Genomic DNA, 6,000 nt, shown 5'->3' with positions numbered 1-6,000 from the left:
ACAATTTTTATTATTTATATTATTCATCCATCTTCCAACCCGCTGAATCTGAACACAGGGGGTCTGCTGGAACCAATCCCGGGCAGGGTGCCAACCCACCCAAACACGGCCAATTTTGAATCGCCAATCCACTTAACTTTAATGTCTTTGGACTGTGGGAGGAAACCGGAGCGCCCGAAGAACATGCAAAATCCACGCTGGGAAGACCCGGAAGGCAAACCCGGGTCTCCTAACTGCGAGGCAGCCGCGCTACCACTGCGCCACCGTGCCGCCCTTATTTAGATTGAACGATGCATTAATTGTGGCGGAGTTTATGCTCCGGAGGAATGACGCACTCGCCCTCAGAAGCACGAAGAGATACAATGTAGTCGTTTGAGTCATCCAGCTAAGACCTGCTCCCTTAGCTGAGCGGCTTTGTGTACCTTTGTGTTGATGGCTCGCGACCTCGCAGCAAGTACGAAGAGACGTTTATTACATTAGCATGACAGTTTATTATGGTGAAGCTTTTTTATTCATAATAAATATTTTTCTGCACAGTTTGCCACCATTACTATAACAGTCCATTTAGCAGAAAAGTGTGTACCGCTAACACGGGGTTGGGGCGTGGAAAGTGGGTGGAGTCAAAAGAGACGCAACTGACAGGGGCCTCAGAATGTCTCACGTCGCTAAATCTGTCTGAGGCCTAAAACTGTCCTGACTGCAGCCGGATACAATTGGAAAAAAGCGCGCAAAGTGCACGTCGGAAATCTGTCAGCTTTACGACGGGACACGAGCCGCATCACAGCCTCCTACTCACCGCCCCGAGTCCTCCTACTGAAAGCAGCCACAAGACGCGCCTCCTCTCTTTCAGAACACCAGGTACCGTGCTTAAGTGTGTGGTGACCGACCAGAAACCGAAAGTAAAAAGAGGGGGGCAGGGTGCAGCGCTTTTTATTTCCCTAGTGCCGCTGGGTCGCTCGAATTCCGCTTCCTTTTAAATACTTTAGACTTTCGGCTTAACGAAGAGTAACGATATTAAAAAAATAAATATATAAAATACACAAAAAGCGAACCTCCTACCAGCCCAGGCCGTGTGACACTGGCGTTACGTCAAATAGCGGGCGTGCGAGGTGCTGCGGCGGTGTGACATTCCCCTCGAGATTGACGCCACAGTTGACCGCGTGATGTCATTCCGTATATCGTACCTCCAGAAGCGTGCGTTTCGAAACCAGGCAGTTTATATAATGAGCAGCACGTTGCCATTCTTCATTTCGGAGGTCGCCTGATGGTACCTTAACTGACTGCTTTGGGAAAGGGGACTTTAATGATCGTGAGATGAAATAGGAAAACCAAGAAGTCTGTGCATCGGCTTGATCCCTTGACTCTCGTGATCCTGTACAGTTTTAGGTAAGAGTACAGTAGGATAAGCCGACAGTGCTTTTAGTAGAATTGTCTTCCTAGTTATTTTCTATGTTACAGTGAATTTGTATGTCTGTTATTCCATCAACCTATGCTGCAAAATCGCTTTCCAGCCTCGTCATGACTTTTAAATCAATCTTTTGAAAGATCTCGTCGGCCTTTTGCACTTGTGTGATTAATTTCATTTCAAACTCTCTTCAGTTTCACTTAGTTCAGCTATATATGTATGTAGAATAGGCGTTAATAAATAGGGGATAGATTAAACTTCACTACTTTCGGTTTAAAACGGAATCGTTTCTTTTTCATATCCATATTTACATAGAAGTTATTTGCTGCGAGTTTATTAGATATGCCATAGCGTAGTGCGACACAAATTTCGGACATAACTAAATTATGCGTTAGGTGTAAACCGAGACCCCGATTGAATTAAGCGGGTCTGAGAATGTTTCATTACAACAGCGATCGATCTCTTTGTAAACTCGCTTATTTATATAGCAGTAATCATAATGATAATTTCTATATATACGATATTTGATGTAAGGCGTTAACATTTCCTGTGTCCCTCAACAAACAAAACAGTTTCGTTACATATGTGCAGGGGATTTCTGACAGATACTGCTTGAAAACCATATCCGGCAGCACCGTCTTGCTGTACAGTAGGGTTTCAAGTAATTTGATTGACTTTAAATGCACTTACTCTCTAACTGAGGTTATTTCTAGTAGCCGCGTGATGACTGTAATGACACACAATTCAGAGCTGAATTTGTGCACTAATTGTTGCTCCTGAATGTGCCGATCTGGTACCGTTACATTATTTGTTTCACTCTCTATCAATCTATCCATATATTAATGACTATTCCTAATAGATTTCATTGTCTTGAGGGGTCTTAGGCTGTGCAGGTGCACAACAGGAGCTAAACCAAGGTGAGGGCCCTGTGTATGCTTGCAACTAATACAGGTGTGATGCATGTGCTTGCCTTTGGGATGTCCTAGCCAGTAACCACGCCACCTGCATGTAAGGGCAGGTAATCCACCATGAAGCTAGGCAGGTTTGGGCCCAGCCATTACTTAGATGAGTTAAAAGTTGGGTTGCTGCAACGTGGACACTGCTGTAAAAATGGTCTCTTTCCTTCAGGTGAGACATAAAACCGCAGTCCTGATTGTCTGTTGTCATAATAGATTCCTGGTGTTTTTTGCCAATGTCCTGGTTAAACTGCCCACCATTGCCTTCTCAATTCTAGCCCCTTAGCATTCCCTGTCCCATATTGGCTAACTATCTCTCTGACCCCTTCACCACCTAATAGCTAACGAGTAGTGAGCATAATGGCATAGGAGTGGCTGTCGTCGTATTACCCAGGTGGATGCTGCACATTCGTGTCGGTTGAAGTGGTTTCCTACTGCCTGTGTAAAGCACTTAAGAGTATGTTGAACAAGCGCTATAGAAGTATAATCAATGATTATTATTAAAACCACTATATTTGGAGATCAAGACATATTGACATGGGAGAAAATGTGCACACTCTACACAGAGACTCTACAGGCTAAGATTTGATCTCCATTGGAGTATGCAAGTCGGACTATTTAAAGTTTTTAACATATTGTAAAGTGTACGGTTCCTAAGTTTATAACATATGGATATGGCAGAAAATTCTCAAGCCCACTTAACAGAAAGCTTAAAGAATATGTATGATAGGCTGAAGACCTAATTAACATCAAAGTAGTATGTTTGATTGGTGAATTAACAATTTGCCAAAAAAAGTTGGGCAAATTGGGAACAGATCTGAACAAACTGTCCTTTTCGTTTTGCGTATCTTTATATCCAAAGACATGCAGGTTAGGTGGATTGGCGATTCTAAATTGGCCCTATAGTGTGTGCTTGGTGTGTGGGTGTGTTTGTGTGTGTCCGGCAGTGGGTTGGCACCCTGCCCAGGATTGGTTCCTGCCTTGTGCCCTGTGTTGGCTGGGATTGGCTCCAACAGACCCCCGTGACCCTGTATTCGGATTCAGCAGGTTAGAAAATGGATGGATGGATGGATATGAAAATGCCCCACAATTTTGTCTTTCAGCTATTGATGTTTTACTGTTATAGTATCACGTTGAGTTGCAGGCAGCTTGTAACAGTCTCCAAATGCTGATTTGTCTCCAGTGCAACCTTTCCACTAGGCAGGTGTTACCAACAGACCAGACACTATAACAAATGCGAATGTTAAGGTCAAAGACAAGTGCATAGTTCCATTTCTTACTTATTAAATAAATTGGGTTTTGAAGTAGGCATATTACTAAATATTTTCAGCTAGCAACAGGATAATCAGGAGCAAAAGAAGGCCTGTGATTTGATGTGGCACATCCACTTAAACATTTTTCTCCCTTTTCCCCTTATTGTCTTTGCTATTTTTACATAGAGTGACATATTCCCACCAAAGTTTTAATGGGTGAGTCGGGTTTGTATAAGCAGAATTGTACTCTGAATTTGCATACTTTCAGACCTTGCTGTACGTAAAATAAGAGTATGCGATATCCAACACTAAATGGTAGTAACTTGTTACTATGACTATATTGGACATACTACATAAAAAAAAAAACTGTACACATTCCTGCAGAAAATGGCATTTGAACAGTACTAGATGAAAGTGGATTTAAAACGTGCACCTGAACCAGGCCCAAATGTGGCAAAATGTCTAAAAAAGTCAAAATCCTGATGCCTGGTAGCAGGAATTGTTAAGCTTCAGGGCTGTAGTTAATACTAGGATGATGAAAAAACTAGACAGTTGAGACTAATAAGGTGATCATTTTTCTTCCAAGTTGTATTTTGTGATAAATATAATTTCTAAAAATATATCATTTATAGGCATAGGGGGCACAAATGCTGTGTTCAAGTTCAGTCTTAGTGCAGTATGCCTTGTGGGTTTTTCCTCTTTGTACTTTTCCTTTCTCATCCGAAAGTTGTGTATTTTAGGCAAGTTCAATGTCGATGTCATCAGGTTTCTGTTGGTCTTGTAACTGCTTCTAAGTTGTCTTTTTAGGACAATCATTAACTTTCAACCAGTCAGCTTTAAGGCTAGTTTCTGTCATCATAAAGTAGGAACTGCACAATCAAAATCCCCTTTTTGAAAAGAGGCAAAAAAAAAAACCAAAAACTTTATTTGTCATTCACAAACATTCATGCAAAATCCTTTGAGTGTAAGAGTGAAATACATATTTGTCATTTTTCAATTTACCAAGGTAAACAAAAATAAAATAAATAAGGAATGTAAAATTGTGTGCATTTGTGCATAGAGTCTCTTCTTTATGATGTCAGGATAAATAAAAAGGTGAGTCAGTGTCCTGGAGTGAAATCTTTCATGTTGTTCCAATGGCAACAGATACCTGATGCATCACATCAATTATATGTGTTATGTTAATTTATGATTCTAAATGACCCCCTTGTGAGTTTGGAAGAGAATGTGTGTGTGTGTGTGTGTGTCCCAATCAGAATTGGTCTTTACCTTGTGCATAGTGTTGTCAAGATCTTAAACCTAAACTGGAATGTTATTTATATGATGTATCGCCCATTAATCAGCTGAGTTCTCATTCTGCTCCTGTAAAGTGCATTAAAAGTTTACTACCGTATATACTCGCGTTTACATTCTCCCACGGTTAAGTCGGGACTTGATTTCTGTTATTTTATAATGTCAGTTGTATAAATCGAATACGGAAAACTCACACTATTGGTCCAAGAGATTATGATATGCTAACGCCTACCTGAGAGAGTAACCACAGAGCACACAGCCTTTTTTTTCTATGTATTGTGCCTACGTGACCACACAGTAATACCTGAACTATTCCGAAGTGACGTTTGCACTGTTTTGTGTGTTTGTTTTTTTTTATCTCACACTCTCATACAGCTTTATCGTAAGAGCATCCCTTATCTATGAAGGTGCATTCGATCAGAAGAAAATGTGAAGCTGGTTTTAAATTAAAAGTTGTTGACATAGTGAAAGAAATTTGTAACTGCGCTGCTGCAACAAAATTCGATGTGTCTGAGAAACTGATACAAGATCGGAAGAGGCAAGAAGATGTAAAAAAAAAAAAAATATTAAAAATAAATGCCGCATTTTTGAACTGGCGTATAAGTCAGGGTCTGATTTTTATGATCGATTTTTCGGGTTTCAAGTCCCGACTTATACGTGAGTGTATACGGTAATTAATATCAAAATTATTACCTTACAGATAAAGCCTGTTTTATTTACAGATATTATGTTGCGGGGCGGCACGGTGGCGCAGTGGTAGCGCTGCTGCCTCGCAGTTAGGAGACCCGGGTTCGCTTCCCGGGTCCTCCCTGCGTGGAGTTTGCATGTTCTCCCGTGTCTGCGTGGGTTTCCTCCGGGCGCTCGGTTTCCTCCCACAATCCAAAGACATGCAGGTTAGGTGGATTGGCGATTCTAAATTGGCCCTAGTGTGTGCTTGGTGTGTGGGTGTGTTTGTGTGTGTCCTGCGGTGGGTTGGCACCCTGCCCGGGATTGGTTCCTGCCTTGTGCCCTGTGTTGGCTGGGATTGGCTCCAGCGGACCCCCGTGACCCTATTCGGATTCAGCGGGTTAGAAAATGGATGGATGGATGGATA

The 6,000-nt window shown here is 41.8% G+C and overlaps 1 protein-coding gene across 2 annotated transcripts in view; it reads left to right on the top strand.

The window, feature by feature from the left end:
• The first annotated feature begins 611 nt into the window (after positions 1-611).
• Positions 612-6,000, top strand: part of traf5 (Tnf receptor-associated factor 5) — a 49,324-nt gene continuing 43,935 nt past the window's right edge. The window contains exon 1 of one of the 2 annotated variants that reach the window (XM_039738513.1): positions 612-858. The gene's annotated coding sequence lies outside the window, so the exon portion shown is untranslated. Of the gene's footprint in view, positions 859-949; positions 1,387-6,000 lie in introns of those variants that run through there. The other variant, XM_039738512.1, reaches the window with a different exon arrangement.

This window comes from Polypterus senegalus, chromosome 16 (genome assembly GCF_016835505.1).
Source record: "Polypterus senegalus isolate Bchr_013 chromosome 16, ASM1683550v1, whole genome shotgun sequence".
NCBI classification, from domain to species: domain Eukaryota; kingdom Metazoa; phylum Chordata; class Cladistia; order Polypteriformes; family Polypteridae; genus Polypterus; species Polypterus senegalus.
The sequence above is the reverse complement of the archived record's forward strand: the minus strand, read 5'-3'. Positions and strand labels throughout refer to the sequence as shown.